This window comes from Neopelma chrysocephalum, unplaced genomic scaffold, assembly GCF_003984885.1.
Source record: "Neopelma chrysocephalum unplaced genomic scaffold, ASM398488v2 Primary Assembly neopelma1_143, whole genome shotgun sequence".
NCBI classification, from domain to species: Eukaryota; Metazoa; Chordata; class Aves; order Passeriformes; family Pipridae; genus Neopelma; species Neopelma chrysocephalum.
The window spans coordinates 4566999-4588919 of record NW_020897805.1 but is presented as its reverse complement, the minus strand read 5'-3'; the positions used below and the strand labels follow the sequence as shown (position 1 = coordinate 4588919).

The following is a 21921-nucleotide window of genomic DNA, read 5'->3' as shown; positions in this document are numbered from 1 at the left end:
TGCATCTAGCTCTTGATCTTCTTGACTCTGTTTAGTTGAGTCCTCACATAAGGTTTAAATTTCTGACTAAAATTGGTGCACATACTTTCAAGTACCCACCTTGAGAGGAATAAGCTTCAGTTTTGTGCTTTTGCCCAGCCTTGCATACATAAATACCAGACACCTTCACAAACTGCAGGACACAAGAAGTTAGATGTTTGTGTTAACATTTTTAACATTCTGACCCAGGTGTTAAGGATTTCAAATGGAAATGCAATTGATTGGATGAAGGCTTTATCTGAAGAATGAGTCTATCACTGTTATTTTCAAGAGAGTGTCACTGGAAACTGGGGAAAACATAAGCAAAAATGTGAATATTAGCTTAGAGGCACGTTGCAAAATGCTCTGACTCGGTTTTTATGCTTCAGACAGACCAGCCTCTTCTGTTCATTGAGTTAGCTGACAGCTTAGAGGGAAGGTAATTATTGTGTACTAAGTTTTCTGCTTCATCAGTTGCTTTATTCTCAGATGCCAAATAGTCAGCTTCAGCATGAACCTAATTGGTGGACTGTCAATCTTCTTGTAATCTGCAAACCTAGTAATAGCCTTCAGTCATAAAATAGGACTTGCACCTTATCTCTTTTTCTTGAAAAAAAATGCTGTGGTAACATCTTCTAAGAGAGGATGAAGGAAATGAGAATAGGTACATTTTGGCAGGTCAGTAACAGCCATACATTGCATATCTTCTGATCACAAGGAAGTAGAACTGAAGTCATGATTGAACACTACAAAGATTCCTTCAGCTCACATCAGGAATTTCCTGATATACCATTTTCTTTTGTAATACCACATGCTGGAGCTAGATTTGGCCCTTGTTCTGGAACAAGTAGCTTTGTCCAGATGTTTTAAATAAAGAATGTAGTTATGTGGGTATTTTTAAAATAGTTCTAAATGATAAAGCTAGAAACACAAAGTCTGAGAATTTCACCCTTACGCTTGTAAGCCACCATTTAGAATGTATGGCTGCAGGTAAACAGTTAACTAGAAATCAGCATCTTTTAAATTTATTTCTCCATAGCTAAACTGACATAAAGTGGCTGAAGATACTGCAACCAGTATGTATGATCGTGTTGTTAGTATGTTGACAAATATCTACTTGCTTACAAACTTCTGCATTCTGTTCACATTGACCTGAATTGCAGGGCAAATGTTTGCCTGATCAGAATTACACTCTGACAGCTGCCAACCTCTCCACCTCAGACAAGGGTTCTTTTTCAGTGCCTGATAAATTTGGAGGCCATATCATAATCCTTTTTAGCGAATGCAAGCATTGCCTTAAGCAGTCTTGAACAGCTTTCCCAGGTCAATCTGAGATGGATGTATTTGTGGTTAAAGTAAAATCTTGTAATCTTTTCTAGACTTATGTCTAAGGCTCCATGTAATTTCTACAATTCTGTGCCTCCATTTCACAATGGACAGTTTCTATTAAAATAGACTGACATTGGAAAAATGTGCACTGGCTTGGAAACTCAAGAGACTACTGTGAAAAATACAGATACCCAGCAAAGCAGACTTTGGTATTGTGTAACAACTAATAAAGGTTCCAGAACTGCAGTAGAAACTGAACAGCATAAAAAAGGTGCTTGGCCTCTTCCTGTAAGTTTTCTTAGGCTGCTTTGTCCATGAGTGTTTCTTATTCATTTGATTATTTTAAAAGATATTTTTTCCAACATTCCCTCTATGTCATTTTGCTTAGAAAATGTCTTGATGCTCTTAACTGAAAAAGTAAATTTTTGATAATGTTTGATAGCAAACTTTTTACCTGTTTAATTTGCCTTTTTTCTCTCTTTGAATACCAAGAAATGCTTTTGCTAGCACAACACAAATGATGCAAGCGTCAAGCCATAAACCAGGTGAACAGGGGATCAGTGATCAAGTGATAGGTGTGACCATACTAGCTTAACTTGAGATTGTTCAACTCTGTTTTAACAAACAATTCCTTATAAGCTTTCCTAAGAGTGGGGTTTTTTTTACATTATTTATGATTTTAGATAAATGCTGTAACTTTATATTTAAAAGTTGTCTACATGGAGCCTTTTCTTGAAGCAAACTGTGCATAGACAGCATACTGTAACAAAAGAAATTTAAAACATTTTCAGTTTTGGAAGTTATCTTATAGACTTCCTGTATGGAAAATATTTCAATTTTTTTATTTTTATTTTTTTAAATATTTATTTCATCTTATTACTTAACTCATTTGAAAAACAGTGAGATGTATTAAAGTTTTTCTGATTTCATTAGATTTCATTCAATTAAGCATTTTTAATTATTTTTCCTCTACAGAATGCACCTGTTAATGGGGAAATGGCAGACATCTAATCATTGTTTTAAGAAGCAAATCACAAAAATCTTTGTACTATATAACCACTTAATATGATGTTGAATTATCTGTCGCTGCTATGTAACAGTACATTATATGCTAAATGTGTTCACTAGGATATTTTCTGTGTCTGTCATATTGAAGAAAATAGCACCAATGGCTGTGGAAGCTTTCAAAGACATGGAATCTTGATTTATGACCCTTTTCCTTCGCTAGTTCACACCATAAAGAGTGTCCAAGAGCTAGAATATTACTGCTGCTAGTTAAGAAAAACAACCCAAACCGGCACAACACTCCCCCCTCCACACCCAATGCACAAAACAACCCCCTTCCCACTAAACTCCACTTACAGTGTCCAGTTTGGCTTTCTTATGATTTCATGTCCTTCCTATCTTCCTGAAGATACATTAAAATTTCTTAAAACAAAGATAGCAGTTTACTCTTAATTCACATACATACTGCATATTTCTCCAAAATTAGAAACAAGTCTGTCAAAATGTTAAATTTTTTCAATAGCTTGAAAAAATATCTGTTTGTTGATAAAATCCCGCTTGTATTTGCAATGGCTTTTTTTCTTTTAAAGTTTTTTTCACTCCAAATGTGAATGATGTTCCTTATGTAATATTCCCTATGCCCTTCCTGCAAAGGCAGGGAATGATCAGCTTTCTGAAGGTGGTGACTTTGATCTTCAGAGTAAGTGACCGTTTTTTTGCAACTCTTGGACCTCGTTTTGCTGCAGATTCATCTTATCTCATTAGCAATTACACCAATCAATTCAAATCGTCTTAATTCCTTCATTTGACAAATCTGCTTGGTCCACAAATGCTTAGCATTTGAGCTTAGCATTTCGATGCTCAAATTATCAGGTCTTTTAAGCAAATTAAAATGGTATTTGTGGTCCACCTGTGATAAATGTTAAGGTATTGGGTTTCAAGCTTGTCTGTTTGGCTAGTGTAAGCAATAAAAGGCTCAAAATGCATTTTTTTCATCTAAATATGTGTAAGAAGACTAAATGTGATTGTAAGTCTTACAGTTCTGTGATGAAAATAACTGTTAGTTATAGCATTTTGAGAGGGTAATTCCAGTGAAGTCAGTCAAAAGAACCTAAGATAAGAGGTAGAAAATTGTTCTCTGCTGTGAAGATACAATTTGAGAGTGCCAGCAATTGCTTGCAGCATTATAGTAACAAGTAGGTTTGTGATGCAAAGATGAGTAAGTGCAATTACTGAAGGAACCAAACACATGGAGCTGAATTCCAGGAAGGTGATACAAGCTGCATATCCTCAGCAAACAGTAAGGTTGATCCCATGGTGGCAAATATGTATCACTTATATCTGGGGTTGGCTGAACTGTGTGGCTTTTCAGAGCTTCTGGCTGAAAATGTATTTCTAGAATTCAAATGAATTATCATACTTTTATACCCTGACTTAGGCTGTTGTAAAAAATGTGTGGTTAATAGCTGCAATTATAGTGTGATCTGTTGGGACCTGCTCTGACTGATTTTCAGTTTAATTATTTAGAACTCATTTTTCAGGGTGATACCACATACTTTGTACCAGAGTGACCATTTTACAGCTACAAAATAATTCAAGTGAAGTTGTAAAAATGAATTGGATATCCTCCCCTCCTCCTGGCCTTACATGGCAGAGTTTCTTTCAGGGCTGCAAGATTTGAGCTTCCAGAGACACTTGAATTCCTAACTGATGCTGACACTGCTCTGTCGTCCTGCACAGGATGTGATGAGACCTGTCTCCTGACAGTGTGGAGTAAGGAAGCCTGCCCTGGCTTCAGGCCACAGCTGTGCTCCTCCATGGGATACTTTGTAATGCTTCAGTCTTTGCATGAGTTAACCCTAGTGACATGCTGACAGTCCTGGCTCCATAGGGCAGTTCTCTGCCTTCCAGAGCTGAAGTGGGATTTCTGATCGGCAGTTGCTGCTCTGTTTTTCCTTTCAGTTGTCCATTCTCTGCTATGTAACCACACACAGACCTAAAGTTTTGGCAAGCGCTCCATAAAATTTTTCTCAGAATAGAAGTGAGGTTCTAGTTAGTGTGAGAACTATATTGTGGATACATGACAAACTTTCCCCTTCTTTTCCCCAGCTTTAGTTTCCCTTTGCTTTATAATCTCGTTATCATTAGTAGATAAATCTTCTTTCAAGGTGTGTCTCCCATCGAGTGCAGCCTTCCTGTTTGCCCCATTTCCTTGCTTCATGCTTCACTTGCACATCTAAACTCTCAAAGTTATTTTTTCCGTTGCTGATGCAACCTAATCTCTCCCTTCCTCGCTCTGTTATCTAATGCTAAAGTATTTGGGGACATTATGTAAAATCTGTTTCATAAAGCATACTATGCAGTTGTGTGTTAATTACTGATTTGATTTTAGACACTTGTTTTACTCACTGTTGATGATCTTGTGAACAGCAGTGGTTGATCAACTCCAGCATTCAGCAGCCTGCAATATCAGATAATGTTTTAACAAGGTTTCCATGTCTGCAGTTTCTGAAAGCGATGCCTTGCTGTGTTTCCTGCAGTGTCAGCAGTACATTTGTAAAAAGAACCTACTCAGTAAGCAACAGAACATGACTTGAGAAAGTTCACATACCTACCTTAAGATATTATGATCTCTGCTGGCTTACAGAGGCTTCAGTCTTTGAATTAATTTGCGTTTCCCTCTTCACTGTTGTGATTCTGTGATAACACAGTGCTGGTAAGGTGTGCAGAGGTGTAGCTGAATTGACTTGCCGCAAATTACTAAGATCCTCAAATGGTGCCTGACCTTCACTAGAAATAAACTATTATTATTCTAATTTTAACCTGTTTTGCTGTAACTCAGGACATTACTGAAGTTATAAGAAGCCATTTTATAAAGAGTTTCAAAATTCAGAAATGTGACAGAAGTAGCCGTATTTCCCTCGTTTTTTCCACCCTACTCTTACCCTAAACCCTAGTTTTTATTTTACACTCTCAGTACTATCAGCCATTTGAAGATGTGGGCAGTCTGTAATACACAATATGCTGGAAAGAACATGAACAGTAACAAACCAATGTTTAATGTTGCAAGTCATGGGCCCTTTTCAGTTCTTTTACTTGCAGCAGGAGCTACTCAGAAACAGAATCCTTTCTTGAAACAATTAAGACAGAGTTGAAAAGTAATTTTCTTTCTTGTCCTCAGTGCTCTCATAATGAGACTTTCAACAACTAACTCCCTTATATTTAAAAATCTGGTGTCCAGACCAAAAGCATTTGTGGCACCTTAATACTTGTTCCTGTGAAAATACTGTTTTAACTTCTCTGCTGCAGTGTATGTACTTCATTATTCAGAGGACTTTCAGCTTTTGTTTTATTAGATGTAATCCTCAACTATTTCACTGATTTAGGCTTTATGACTTTTTGCAACCCCCTGCTATTTATGGGATGTAGTTTTTGGTTTAAATACAGGTTTGTTCCATCATAACCCATTGAGTCATCCAGCTTGAAGGTGAGAAGTTGTGGTTCTACAGTCACTCCAAACTGAAGTGTCCTGTTCTTCAGTGGGGGGAAAGAAAAAGTTAGGTCAGCTAACCTATCCAGTGTGGGGTTTTCCTTTCAGTGTATATATATTCCTGTGTTTTGTGAGTGTGCTCTTTTGTTCTCTTGTTTTGTATTTTTAAAAATCTAATTCTGCAGGTACTACACACAAAAGGATGTGTCCTGAAAAGCAGTGATACTACAGATAAGTAAATGAGCAATCATGGTTTGTTAGTCAACATGAATTAGAAAAATGGCAAATTGCAATGCTCCCAAAGTTATTTAGCCTTTTGATTTTTAATATACCTGCCTTAAAAAGGTATTATTAGCCTGAAAGCTACATTTGGAAAATGTAAAAGCATTGGAGGGGGATACTTCATTTAATAAACATTGAAATAAGGCGTTAAGTTTCATCGAAAGGAAAGCTGTTATTCTGTTTCATCTTGGCATTCACAATTTTCATGAAAATATTGATTAACTTCTGAAAAAGAAAGGACCCTTTAAAAGACATCTCAAGCCAGCTGCTGAAAACAGGAGTTAGACTATATAATTGCTCATCATTAAAAGTCATGTTTGGGAGTTTTTACTGTGTGTAGTACAGAATGTAATGATTAGAGGGAAAAAATTATTTCTGGTATGTGAGAGAGAATAAATCTTTCCATTCCCAGTATGCTAATACAGTCAGTACAAAAACTACAACAGATGAAAAAAAAGCACTAAAAATTATTTCTTCGGTAATACATGGAAGATGACCTGCATTTATCAAATTATTCTTTTAAAATTTGAGAAATGCTCCCTTGATGCAAACTCATACATCAAACATCTCTGACACTCTATTTATTTTTATAGTTACAACATCTCATTTACAGTCATTTTATGCTGTATATAGCACTGATTGTTTTTCTTGCAAGATTAGGAGCAGAGTTTCAGACTGTACTCCTCAAGGTCACAAGCCTGGTTGTAAATTCTTCTCTTGGTTTTTTTGTAAATCATAAAGCACTTCAATAACAAAAAAAGAAAACAAACCACTGTAGAATCATGCTTAGGTTTATGAAAATCAAATAACATGTATTCTATGATAATTTCTTCCATAAACAGAACGTATGGGCAGAATCAATGGTGAGAACTTGCAGCCCTAGTGATGACTGTAAATCAACAGCTGCCGTGCATGGCATGAAAAAACGAAGTAACCGATTCTTAAACTAATGTGTGCTGCAGTCTGTAATGCACCATCAGAGGGAATTCAAATAATGGTGGTTCCAAAGAGATTGAGAAGTATACCATATTTCTTATCTGTAAATCCAACATTTCTAGTGCATTAAATTCAGATACCTATTATGGGCTATTTTGTAACAATCACTCTAAATTGATGAAGGCATACTAAGCCTTGTATGGCTACAGACCTTTTGTTGAGACCAGACAATAATAATCTAGTCTCTAAAGTATGCAAAAAGCATGAGAGAGCATCAGGCTGACTGGCTTAGTGTCAAGTCCTACTTATAAAAGGTATGACTTAAAATGGAAAGCCTTTGTGACAGTTTATGCTGACTAACTTAATGTGTATAGCCTGTGCACAGAGTTATTTTCCACCTATTCGTGAATACACAAGCAAGAAAATTGGCTTTAAACATAGAAGGGTGCAGAGAGTTCTTTTGTTTAGTCAAATAAATATTTTCCAGTGAACATTTAACCAGTTCTAATTTATGGGGAACAGATGGTTTTTCTTCATTAGTAATTGTTTTTCCAGAAGATAACCCTGTATTAAAATTTGTGAGGATTCATGGGCTCTTTTATTTCAAGTAAAGCTCTTTGTTGAAACCACTCAATTTTTTAGAAAATAAAAAAACAATTACTTTCACAAACCTCCAAAGCCTTGTTAGTTTATTATGGTCTGTTTTTTCTTAGAGGCAAAAGTTGTCAAAGGTGTTGTTGCACTCTTCTTGGAAGGAAAATCTTTTAAGTGTCCCTAGGATGCAGGCATAACAGAAGTTCACCAAAATTGCCTCTGCTTTTAACTCAGGTAAGATGCAATGGCATCAGATCAAGATGTCAGATGCAAGTCCTGGAAATTCTTTTGAATCCACCTGTGTTCAAAATTGTGTCGACAATTTCATGATAATGAAAAAGTTTTGGTTTTCTTTTGGGACTAGTGAACAGTTTGATTTTTATGCCTCCATCCTTGTCCCACTAAAATAGACACCTTATCCCTTGCTATAGGAGCAAGAACAGGAACTGAGGCCTCTCACATTTCAAGTACCCTGTCAGAAGCATTTTGTTAAGTTCTATTTTAAGCATATTCAGTATTTTGAGTAATAAGAGCAATACCAGGAAATTTTAACCTTAATAACTGATATGCTGGTTTGACAAGGTTTTCACAGCAGAAGTCACTGTTGTATAAGCCTTCACAGATGCAGTGCTTTTCTCATTATGGAAACATACATGCACCTTGAGTTTCATTTTCCTTTTGTGACATATTCAGAGCTCTCTACAATCCTTTAAGGTATATTCATACAAATTTGTGGAGGAAGCCCTCTAAGACACAAGTGTATGAAATACCAGTGTCTAGTTATGTTAACTTTAAACTTTAAATTTTAAAGGTCCAGAATTCAATGGTAATAGCACATTTCCCACTAACAAGATGCACATTTTTAGGTACTAGCCTCCAAAGTTAGACTTACAGAACTTCCTCTTACTTAATAAAACTACAGAGTTGCATCTTTCTTTTGTTTAGGCACCAGAGTAAGTAATACAATCATTAAGTTGTCAACAAGCTCCTCTGCCATGTGTTGCTGTCTTGTACGCAGCATATGCAAATTATCCCAGTGCCTCATGAGAAGTTGCTACATGTCTTTCCTTTTGCGATCTATGCATTGGGCCATGACCTTTCTCTTCTAAATTTCTTTATTCAAGTTACAGACACCTCTGTGTACAGGTTTTGAAGCGATCTGTGCCCTGTTGGCAGTGCTAACCTCTGCCATCAAAGGGCACAAGCAACAGTCTTGCTCTGGTGCGAGTAGAGTGTGGCTGCGCTCCAGCTCTGCCTGCTGTGTGCTCGCTCTGTACATTTTGGGTTGCTGTTTTTGAAGGGACTGAGACACTGGCTGTGTCTTGCTTTTCTCTTCACCCTGCTGGAGGCCCCAGAGACCCTATTTGCTACACTCTATTTTTTTGTTTGCTTTGATACCATGGCTGTGCTGTAAAACTGTTTTAATTACCTGGATTTTATGGGTGGATTACCTGTTTGCATTGGTACAAAATCTAGCATTACAGAGAGGGAATGGGGCAGGAAGCTCAGTGAGTGGTTAGCTGTTACTTCAAACAGGAAAATAATTAAAACAAGCTCTTCAACAGTTAAGTGATCTGTGAGAGGTAGAGCACCAGATGTGATGGCAGAGGCAGGTTTTTTTCTTTTGAGTGCTTTTGGTCCTTAAAAGGGTCTGTGTTTTATCCCAGAAGATTATAGAGTCCTTTTCATGCAGGTTAATATTTTTTTACAGATGCCTTATGGATAGGAAGTTGTATCCTGTTTGACAGATAGAAAGCTGAGAGGCAAATAGAGAGCAATTTTTAAGAAATCAAGGGGGGTTTTAAAATATGGCTAATAAAATACTCTAAATGATGCCATAAAGAGGAGAAGGATGTAGCTTAACTGGAGAACTGAGTTGCACAATGCTGTGTGAAGTGTCATAGTACCTTAAGTGTGGCTGATTTCTGTGCACTCACTGAGGCAAGTAATTGCTCCAGGAAATAGCATTTTAGTATCTCACAATCAGCATTTCTCTGAGTTTACTCCTCACATCATTCTGTTCGTATTTCTTCTGGTCTTTCAGAATAGACTTTGAGCTCTTGCCCTAGTGCCATTGAAGGCAATAGAGTTTCTTCCACAGCTTAAAGGCAAAACTTGTTGCTGCCTGTTGTTGATGTTCAGCAGCCCAACAATTTTCACCTGTGAAGAACGAAGGGGAAAGGACACAAACATTTTTTTTTTTAAATACAAAGAGACAGATGAAAGATAAATTTGGTGCTCTTTGGTTTGTGGGTTTGTTGGGGGTTTTTTCTTTATGTGTTTGGTGTTGGGTTTGTGGGGTTTTTTGGAGGTAAAGCTGAGTTTCTTCGAGTATAAAGCTGAGCAGTCTCACATAATTGATGTTGCCATGGCCTCCAGCCAAAGCTGGAGGAGTCATCAGTTAGTCTTAACCTGATGAAGGGCAGAGACAGACATAAATCCCCTTCTCCAACAGGATGTAAACATTTTACTTTTTTTTTACTTTTTTTTTTTTTTTTTTGACTGCTTACTTTTTCTTTTTGGGAAACTTCTAGAACAAAGGGAGCAATTTGAAGGAGAAAGGTCTGGACCATGAGTGCTTAGTTTGTTAATGGAGTTTGTTCAGATATACCACCTTCTGGTTCTAGAAGATTGGTCTTTGCTGTGCAGCCATTTGGTTGCTCCAGTTAACATGAAATGCATTGAATTTACAGCCTTGGTTTCCAACACGTACTATGTAGCAACATCCCACCCCTTTCATTAGTGACAGAAGGGAGTCCATGACCACGAGCTGCATGATGCAGGTCAGCTCTCCAGTGCTCTCCTCACTGTGCCTGCAAATGGTGTGTGCTCATTGAACTCCTGTGGTCAGTCCTTTCTGTCCAGAAAGAGCAGCTCTGGCTGCACAGCTGCAGGGGTGCAGCAGCCTTAAACACAGACTTGGTCTGTGGCTCTTGTGACAATATGGAGAATGTTAGACTGTGTGTATTTATTGACATTCCTTACAAAGTCATTGCCCCCCTAATACGAAGGTATTAATTACAGATAGAGGGAAACAAGGTCAAGAGATGAGAGCATGCAATCTGGAATTTCCACCACGACTGATTATGCTTATGCTTCAGCTATTAAAAGTTACAAGGTTGCATTTGTTATGTGGATGCTTGCTTCTAATTAAAGAAAATGCCTGTCCTTTAAGACAAGAATAAATAGATTCCATTTTTCATCTTTACCTTAGTTTCTTAATACCCTTTTCGTGTGAATGCTAGCTTATTTGTTTTCTGTGCAGATGTGGTTTGTACATTTGTTGGATGAATTAAGGACTGCATTTGTACTCACCTGACACCTTTAGAGGCAAGCTTTGCCTGCAGCACAAGATAAAATGAGCTTTGTACTCCCGTCTTATTCTTTTCTTTGTCTGTGGTGCATCTCTTTTCCTTGTTTACTGTCTGTCTGTGTGGAGGTGCTTCAGACAGTTAATCTAGTCAGGTGAATTTGCACAAACCAAAATGGACTGTGTTGATACACTCATTCAAGAACAGAGGCGTTTTGAAGTGAGTTACACTGCAGAAATAAAAGGTCCTTGAATTCTGATCCACATTGCAAGTGCTTCAATTAAAAATAAATTCAAATTATTTTTCCCAAGTGACCCTTTTCAAACTCAAAGGACTCGGTTCTCTAAACTCCAGCATCTTGATAAAAGAATGAATCCAATCACTTTACTGTTCACCCCATTACTAATCTCTGTGGTAGCAGAACGATATGCACAATTTCCTATATAAAAAATATCCTCTGTTTTCACCAGTAACCTTGCTGCTTTATTTGTGTTTCAGTGCTATCATTTGTACTCCCTGCCTGCCTTCCTTATTGCTCTCCTATTTATGTTTTCATTATTTACTATGGTTTGCGTATACTGGTGGATGGAGTACTATTTCTTGACGCAAGTCTTTTATGATGTTTATTGATGAGACATTTGTGAGAACAGCCTCTTTGTACCCTGTTCAGTTACCATTTGTGTTTTGCGTTAATGTGCAGCTTTCCAGAAGCCTTTCTGTAAGCTGCATAAAATGAGACTCCCAGCTGAGAGCAGTTCAGAACATCTCCCTTTGGCATAGTAGCTGTCTTTCTGTTTTAACTAAGTGAATATACTGAGACTTAAATGAATAAATGCATCTGAAGCCATGCTAGTTTAGGATGAAGATCACAAGGGATATGTCAGGTGTGTGCTTACAAAGAAATGCTCACTCATAGCTGTACATATATGTTATATTTGCATAATGAGAAAGTCTCCTGTCAGCCATGTGGTTTTGAAACAATTACCTCAGTTACTGGTTTTCCCATACTTTTCAAAGCTCTTGATGGGTATCATGACTAGAAAAAGGTCAAAGCCAAGGTTGCATTCATTGTACTGTGGTGTTGGAAGATGCAGAAATAAGGAAGGAAGGTATGATAATATACTAGGTAGGGACTCAGAAAACTGTCTCCCCTTTCTAGGAAATGGGGCCTTACTTTTATTGTCCTAGGCAAGTCAGACCGATTTGGCATTAGCTATCCCATGAAAATCTCAGCAGAGTTGAATGGAAAAAATATTACAGCTATAATATCCCTGAACTGGCATAAATCTACCCCAGCTTGAGAAATTTTGCCCCAAGTTATATATATCTTCTTCAGTGCGTTTTCTTCCCAGGCCACCTAGACTATGTGGACCCACCCCCAAAGAAATGGCATTCTCTGTCTCACTTAGATGAATAATAACACCACTTGCCAGTTTTGTTGACTACAGGCTGTAGCTTTTGATCCATAAGTTTGTATGACACCTTGTGGAAAGAGGTGGTGATCTCATTTATGGCCCCTGTACAGCCCAGATAGGAAAATTTCTAGAACTGCTATACATGGAAGAAAATGTTAATGTAACAACTTTTAGACAGCATGTCTGTCTGGTGAAAGGGGGTAGCCCGGAGCTGCTGAAACAGCAATTGAGACACAAAATACAGAGTGTTATATGTCGGTCACAGAAAAGCATCCAGTTGAGTCTCAACAGTGAAGTGACGTGAGAGGAAGCAGTGGTTCTCCCTGCTCTCCTCCCTGCCCTGCCTTTCTGGTTTGAGTTCTTTGGAAGCCCATAAGAACGGTCAAATGCATTTTCATTGCTTGTAAAAATGCCTTACTACCAGTCTGTCTGTTGTGAAATTTCAGCAAACAAATACACAAGTCTGTTTGGCAAACAGACTTAAATCCAGAGAAAAAACAAGTACCACAATGCACTTTCTGATTTATAGTGAGTAAAACTTTGCATTTTGCAGACACAAATAATACATAAATAGATAAGTTGCAGAAAATTGACTAATGAAATGAATATAAATGTATTTAGTGCAAATTTTCAAGCACTTCAGGCAATTAATTGCATCTCTCTGCCCAAAGTTTTGACTGTACAGATAAATGTATTGATTGCGGAGCAAAAGTATCCCCCTTCAGTCTTTCCCAGTAAAGAAAATAGCATTTAGTGATATGGGAGTTGATTTTTGGAGTACTGAAAGCAATGAGGGCTGAGGTCAGGCCTGCAGCAATAAGCTTTACTGCCAACTGCTGTCAGGGGGCAATATTGACAGCTTGTAGCATCACTGGAATACACATCTTTTGGCTGCATCTACCAGCATCATGAACTTCTCACAAAGATGTTTTATATCTGCAGAAGCTGTAGGCGTGTGCTGGAAGGAGCCCACAGCTCTCACCTGTTGACATTGCTGCTGTTCTGGCTGATGCCAAAGCGCTGCAATGCTCAGGGAAGAAATCCAAGTGGTAGAAAAGTGAGCATTGCTGCTTGAGTGAGGAAAACCTACAGTGAAGGAAGGGCATCCATGTTCCAAGAACTTCCTAAGACAAATGAGCACAATTAGATTACATGCCTTGGGCATCTTCTGGGTAGTTTTGGACAGTAGATGTTTATTTCAGGGGATGCTTCCTCACCAGGAAACCCAGGGCATTCCAGGAAGAAGCACCAAAATTGCTGTACACAGATCATGCCTGAGCTCAGCCTCCAGTCTGGCCATGGGTGCAGATGTCTCTTACTTTGGAGGGCTCCTATTGCTTATTTACTTTTATTACTGACAGCTGCTCTCTTCTGCAAGTATGATATCCTGGCCTGATATTCTGGCCAAATTCTAACTATAATCCTTACCGCCTGCTTCACTTAAAATAGCCCATACGTTAAAATGTGTCATTTCTCTTCTAACTGAATGTGGTGTTTTTAAACAATTTCCATTTTTCACCCCAAATATGGCTCTTTCAGCTTTCAATGTTTCTCTATTTCTAGCTTGTTAAAGTACTTGGAAGGCATTATGCATTGCATACATAAAGACAAGCTATTATAAATATTTAGCTAGCTAAAGCATTTGTGATTTTTTTAACTTCAAAGTTAGAAGTAAATGGGATACTTGTAAAGTCTCTTGCATTTTTTACAGAAAGTTATCTATAAATCTTTCACAATAGTTTGGGACTTTTCACGGTGTACGTGCCAAAATACATCCTACCTCAGTACCACTGGGATTCAGAAACTAGACAAAGTGTCAGAGAGACTAAAACAAAGACTCGTGCCTGGAATATTCCTGAAAGAATCCGACAAGCATCAGTGCTCTGTGACTGAGCGGTGCTGGTTGGAAAGGATCACTCAGTAAAATAGTTTTCCTTTTTCCTCAGGAAAGGAAAGGTATTCCAGTGGAGCCTCTGTTTATGTTTTCCTTTGTGTCAAAAGTTCTAGGTGATCCCTAGAAGGTTGTTTAGCCTCTCTAGGCTTTGCTCTTAGGCTATAAAATACAAGTATTGATACATCCTTTCTGCATGGAATCATTTTCTGGATAAGATTGTGAGGTACTTAAATGCAATAGTACTGGCTTCTGCACAATAACTGGATAAATTTTTCTTAATTGTTTGATTAATATCCTGTTAACACAGTTCAACAAATAACTGAAAGTACATTTTGTCTCTGTTTTAGGAAAATGCAGAATTTTATCTATGAGCAGTATTCTCAACAGTATTTTAGCAAAGAGGTTTGAAGAATGTTTGTGAAACAGCTAATCTTAAACAAATAGAAGTATTTAAAGAAGGCAAATGTTGAACTCTAAGACGCAACTATTTGCAAAAGGAGCCTGGTTTCACTCAAAGTAATGGAAACAGCTCACATGAGCTATTTATTAAGTGGTTTGCAAGGCTAGGGTTTAAAAAAATTAAATTGCTCAGTCTTTAGGCCAAAAACTTATTGCAGAAATTACTTAGAGAATATTAGTTAGTGTTAAAATCAGAAAACGTTCATCAGCAATTCATAACCAAAATATTTTTTCTAGTACATTTATCTCTTGGACCAGTATTACTGTCTAGATATTACTTTTACCTTGCAGTCAGGCATAAAGAAAGGAACTATGAAAATGGAAATGTTCAAGATCATTTTATTTTAAGAATATGGAAAAGTTCCACTGTAAAAGTCTTTTTTGCTTTTCAGATCAGGTTTAGACCACAACCAACATACCCAGGATGCCATGAGCACTGGTCAGTCCCAAAACCATCCTTATCTGCCCCATTGTGCTAAAGGCACCACAAACCACTGGAGAAAGCATTACACATTTCCATCATGTGCTTTTATTTTATTTGGACTGGAGTTAAGATATGTCTAGATGTGCTTTCAAGAAGCTGTGGCTTTCATATTTTTGCATTGAGACTGACCAGAACTGATAATTTATGTCTTGTAGAGCTGATGACTTAGCACTTTCCAAGTTAGAGCTGGAGCCAAGCACTGCAGTAATTATTTTGCAGTTGATTTCTAAGACCTTTGAAAGCTCAGCGTGGGGATGGGTGAGGCACAGAGGCAGTGCCGCAGAGGCACTGACAGAACAGCCAAGGGGGTCACTGGCAGTTCACACAAACTCTGAATCTCACCAAAAAGAATTGCCCATTCTTTTCCAAAAGAAACTTCCAGTCTGTGATGGAAGTGAACTGATCTTCCTCTGTAGAAAGCAGATGAAAACTATAGCACATGTATAATTTGCTGAAAAGATGTGCTAAAATCATTGCAACTTAATACATCACATTTTGCTGCTCCTTCCAACAACTGAAGATCCATAATCACATTATTCAACAGCTTGAGGATATCTAAATCTGCTTTTTGCTTTTAAGTGTCACTTCCTGGTTATTCTATTAAGTTCAAAAGATGAACTGAGATGAAATATATTTCAGAAAGGAAAAAAAGTGACATGCACAAGGGAGTCAAGTCACTGCTCAAACTCAGGGGGTATATGGAAACTGCCTGGTAACTGGTGTTCATCTCTGCCTAGATTTTCCCTAGCCCTTTTCTGGTTGGGAGAAGATGAAAACAAGGGAGAAGCAGTTTCTAGCCATATTTGCACATAGGAAATAGTTGCCTGCCTTTCTGCCTCTTATAATGCTGTTTTGCATTATATTACACAGTAGTTCTGCCAGTTTAATTTGTCCCATAGTTCTCCTTAGTCATTTTTTGGCAATGTTATTTCTTTTATAACCTGACAACTTTTAAAGTAGTAGTTAAAATAAAGCTTTTCTCTAATTAGATAGAATGTGAGCCACTGCCTCCCTCCTCTTCCTCCAAGTCACTCAGAGTCTGCTCCTATCCTGAGTTAATGCCCTGCTGACCTGTGTGCAACCACCCCGTGAGTATCCTAACACTGATTATGAACAACAGTTTGCAGGTATTGTGTATGCACTACTCAGCATGTCATCATGACTGATGGAGTTTTTCAAATGTTCTTACAAGCAGGACTGTTCAAACCTCACCAGGGTTACCTACCACAGTGCCATGGTAGGAAACCAGGTATTGACATGGGATAACTTGCAACAGCACCTACAAAAAAAACTTGAGATACACATTAGTATCATAAATTATATTGAGAAAGCTTAGAGGAACAGCTTCACATATACTCTAAAACAGTATATGTATATGTATTTTCTGTTTCATGCAAGATTCAAGATATGCTTTGGCAGCACCTTGGTGAAAGGATCTGTCTACTAGGAATTGAGCTGCATGAAATGCTTTGAGAAGCCAATAGTGCCTCTTACTTTTGAAACAGATCTTTCAAAATGTCAGATGAAATTTCATGCATTTTAGGATAATGCAGGGTCTGGAAGTCACACTGTGAATGAAAAAGTCTTGAACTGTCTCCATGGAAGTCTCTATTAAAGTAGTCCAATTCTAAAAAAAAGGAAAAAAAAAAGAGAAAGCTACTTAGTGTTGTCATTTCAAAGTCACCTCATCTCAGGTGTATATTTCTTTTCTGATGCAGAACTATCTGAGCCAGAATCAAAAAATAAAAGTTGCCATCACAAAACCCATCTCTTTTTGCCATATCTAGCAGAATACTCTTCACTTTCCTGTCACCAATTCATTACTTCATTTTCCCTGCTTCCAGTGCCTGAACACTGCCTGTAAAGCCTGGCTTCTAGTGGTATGTATAGATTGAGTAGCATGCTTGGAACTGTCTTGGTGTAGAACTTCTGAAACAGTACAGTTTATTCATGGTCTCTGTGTTGGATTTAGTGACTGATTTTCATTGCTCCCTTGTTTCTTTATACTGAATTAAGCATTTTAGGGTTTTTAAATTTTGATTGTTTTCAAGTCCATCCTGCCATCTAGAGTATTTACTTCTGTTTTTCTAATCTGGAAAACACAATCTCATTCATCTGCTATACTTGATCCTTATTTCCAGTGACTTTAGCTATAATTCCTCTCTTCTTGAGCTTTCTGTATGACCCTCCTTGTCTTTAGTCTGGGAAGATCTGGTCACTTGTTAATTTTCACTCCTAGTCATGTCTAAGCAGTCAAGTACAGGCAATAGTTAATCTTTTTTCCCTTTTCATAAAGTGTCTTGGTAGATATTGCAGCAACCAAAGACTGGGTAGGGGAGGTTTTAACCTATTCACTCTAGAAGTATCATGTTTTGATTCTTCTTGTGGCAGATATTTCTCTGTACAAGGATACACTTTTGGAGGGGAAGGCACACCTATTTGGCCACTTAGCTAACGTGATTTCAAGCTAAGAACTAGATATAGTTTCCCCAAGTTTTCCTTTCATTTGGGTTTATTCAGTTGAAGGTACCACAACCAACCTTATGTCAGCCATCTTTGATTGCCCCAATATAAGTGGACTAAGACATTGAAGTTCATTCATTTTTCAAGTCATGATTATGACTCCATCTCAGGTCTCTTTCTTACGAATTCTTGAATAGCTTATTTCCAAAATCATCTCTCTTGCTGACAGACAGGACAGGAAGAACAAATCTCTTTTCTTGGTTCAAGGCCCACCATGTAATTTTTTTTCTGACCCTCATATTGCAGACAATTTCCTTACTTCCTTTCTTGGTGGTCTCCTTCCTAGTGGTGTAGTTCCCACAGTTTCTGCTGGCCAGTAGCTCTGAAATCTCCCCAGTTCTGAGATGGTGTCTGTCTGGCTCCTGTCTCTGTCTCCCACAGTGAAGACCCCTCTTTAACTCCCCCTAGGCCACTGGATACAGCCATCACCTCTTACCGTCTTCTGGTTAACAAGGCAACCCCCAAGCTCTCTCTGCGGACACAGAAAACTGCTGTTTTCAGTGCTCAGCTGGACTTTATCTTCTACACCTGTTCTCTGACAAACATGGAAATGTGCTTATGCTTACTAGTGACCTACCCATTATAGCTGTTTATGCCCTTTATCATGGCACTTTAATGGCTTCCATCAATCAAAATATAGCTGAGAATTCCTACTCTTCCATATGCGCTTAGACTTGACGGGAGGGGGAATATCACGCGCAGGCAATGAGCCTGCCTTGCTTAGTGAGCTGAATAATTAGTAATTTACAAATTCAGTAAACAGTAAATGTGCTCTTGACCTTCCACTCATACCAGCTGCCTGATGAGGCGCCCAGCTGACACGTCCAGCTGCCTAATGCCTTTTACCCGTGTAAAACCCTCACCGAAGCTCCTACTTGCTCTGTGCTGGTGTTTCAGAAGGCAGCATGGTACTGCCTACGCTGCATTGTGCTTTCTGATTCATACTAATCCCCTCATCTTCCTATGGAACATTAAACATAATCACGATATTGAAAATGAAGGCGTTGCAGATTTAAAAGTGGGATCTGCTTAACTAAAAATAGCATTAAAGCAAACCCTGTCCTTCTGTACTGAAGGACTGGCTGGTATTTACAGTGCTGTACAGTCATCAGACTCGAGCATGGGAATAGGAAAGAATGCCAACCAAGAGGGACCAGGAATTATAGGCTTGTTCTGGTTTATTCCAAGATCTGCTGCTCCTTTCCTTTGTGACCTTGAGCTTGTCATATGGTGTGCCCAGACCACCATTTATTCTTCTGTAGTGTAGCTATAAGGCTGGTTTTGCAACTCCTGTGTGTGACTGAAAGCATTTGTATTTGCAGAGTGCTTCAGGATCCTTAGAGCTGTCCTAGCGATCAGCAGGCAACCATGCATATATTCACTACTCATTTCTCTGAATTCTAAAAGAAAAAGATTTTTACATTAGAAAAGATCAAATCATTCCTTGGGAAGAACACATCTACAGTGCACCTTCCAACTTCTAGCCTCAACTACCATGATTCCTAGATTCTCTTTGGATGACATTATGCAATTTGAAGCTAGCTTTTAAATGTTGCATACCAAGGTAGCTACAATAGAAGGAAAACACCATATTTTCTTATCTTATTACCATTTAGCTTTCTATTCTCCACAAAGTTCCTGGTTCCTTTGATACTTCCATGTTATTCTGTCAAAGTAGTAATGACACTCAAAACATGACCATATTTATGAAAAGAAAGCTTTATTTCTCAGTAGCTAAGTTGTATAAATGCAACATCTCCTGAACTTTTATCCCCTTTCTAAAGGATTCACTGTTTTCACTAATGTGTGATTTCAGAGAGGCTGTTACAAATTTAATGTTTAAATGACCTGGACAAGAGCTAGAAGTATTCTAATATTAAATTAAATCAATCTCTCTCCTTAGACCCTTAATTCTGAAAGCTGAAGCTCTAAGGAAAGCACCAACTGTCACACGTCTTGCCAATCTGCTTATGCATCTCACTATATCAGTTTTCCTTCCCTTCACTCTCCCTGTTCTCTGCAGTTGACTCAGGCTTTTTTTCTAGGTCTTAAAGACCTATTTAAAACTCTACAGCTTGCCTCCCACACTGTCCTCTCTATAGTAACAAGCAGCTACAGTCTGAGTTCAGATATCTGGTGGTCTGCTTAGGGCCATGGTCTGCAAGCTAGTCTGGATATGGTACATATGCTCAATATGGCAGGACAATCTGAACACCCAACATTTTTTATTTAAATCCAGAGAGAAGGTATTGAGCAAGCTAATTACCACAGGACTCATTAGCACTGGTGAGCCAATTAAAGCTCTATTGCATTAGATCTTTTTTCTCTTCTCATTCTGAAAAGCTACTAAGATCTTAAGAAGAAGTTGTCTTTCCCTTTTATCAGAGCTAACCAGTCTTTGGTAGACAACAGTTCTTAAGATACTGGCTCTTGGCTAAGCTTAGGTAAGTCTCATGATCAATTGTGTCATCTTAAACCAACAGGGTACCTCTTGCACACTTACCTTGCAGATTCCAACCGAGACTTAGACCAGGGGAAGGTTAAAATGTTAGGAAATTTCTGCCTTTAGAAATGTGGTGAACAGAATGCAACTTCAGGCAGTCAAAACAATGTAGAAGATAAGAATTGTTGTAACTATGTTGTCATGGACAACCCTGCACTGTGAAGGAATAAAACTGCTATACTTAACTTTTACCTTATGTAGGGCCAAACGGAGTTAAGGTCCAGGCCATACTTTTTACTGTGACTTGCTGGCTATTATTTTTGGAATGGCTGCCCAAACCTCAAGAGACGGTATTGTAAACAAGGCTGTGCTTTTCCCTTCTCATTCTTGTTGTCCACATTTAGACATGGAATGACCTGTGGTGATAATATGGGTTTGGTTTCTTTATGTCTGTGAAGTTGTCATTCGCGATTTGGTGCTATTGTATTTTTGTTGTCATAAAATTAAAATTTTTGAGAGGTCACATTTCATTTTGGGTTCTCTACTGAGGTTTATTCTGGCTTAGGTATTTCTCAGGCATCTATCACTGCTGTCGTGACTATAAAAAAAGAGAAGGATAAGGAGGCTACAGGAGATGTTTTTGAACTCAATGGAATTAATATTTTTCCTCTTATCAGGCTGGATCTTCTCTCTTGGTAACACACCCGTAGTAATAAATCTGTTTCTATATATAGTCATAGACAGCAACAGCTAACTAAATTGCATATAAACAGCACAGGCACTAGAATCCAGGATCCACTGTTTAAAAAGCTGCAGGTCTCAACCACTGTTGTTCAAGAACAGCAGCTTATGCTATTTTATTGATTAGTAGTCCCTCCTCTGTTCAGGGGAGACTGTTGCAGCCACAGGGAGAGGCACATTCTCTGGCTGAGCTGATGCCATCTAGCAGATGTATTCATAAGTAGACATTTACATAACAGAAGGTGGTAGAACTTACGTAAAGTTTGTGTTTTATCTCCAATACAGTCAAGCGTACTCTTGGGTGTTGCTAGCTGGAACTCAGATTTTCTGCTTCTAATTAAAAGAGCATCTGTTTTGAATATCCTAGAGAAATGATTCCAGGCTAAGAGACATATCCAGAAAATAGCTGCTCCTCTAATTAGTACACTGAATGCTTGTCTGTTTTTCTTCTTCCTCGTATTAAATGGTTTAATTGTATTTGGTGTTCACTTCTATCACAAATATCCAATAAATCAGATAAGAGATGTCAATGTGTATCACATTAAAGAAATGTTTTATTTATTAAAAATAAAACAATGCACTGTTTATGGCACATTATGACATTTACATAAATGGCATGATGAGCATAATGTGGGATATGGCATTCCATACTGTGCTGTGACTTGCCATTTTGAAGTGAGATATTGTAGTTCAAGATCTAGCAGATATATTCTATAAAGAAGAATTTCTTTTAAGGAGAAATTTTTAAACTAACTCACTGCAGTAGAATTTTATTTTATTTTAATGACCTTCAAAGGCCAACATGATTGCACAGCCATGTAAAGGAAGTAATTAAGAAATTTAAAAAAACCCGAAAAACAATCTTTCCAAGTAGACATTATTTCCTTGCAAGCAACCATGAATATTGCTAGTTAAAGCTAAAACTGGGGTATTCTGTTAGAGATATGAAAACTTGTAACAAAATCTGATTTTATCACATCAGAACTTAGGAAGATTT

General features: G+C 38.0%; 1 long non-coding RNA gene across 1 annotated transcript; it reads right to left on the bottom strand.

Annotated features, from left to right (window-relative positions):
- Window positions 1-36: 36 nt before the first annotated feature.
- On the bottom strand, window positions 37-13498 carry LOC113975719. Its single transcript, XR_003536901.1, has 3 exons — window positions 13363-13498; window positions 4762-4813; window positions 37-172 (listed from the first exon to the last, which is right to left on the bottom strand). It is a non-coding gene; the product is annotated as an uncharacterized LOC113975719 (long non-coding RNA).
- Window positions 13499-21921: the final 8423 nt, after the last annotated feature.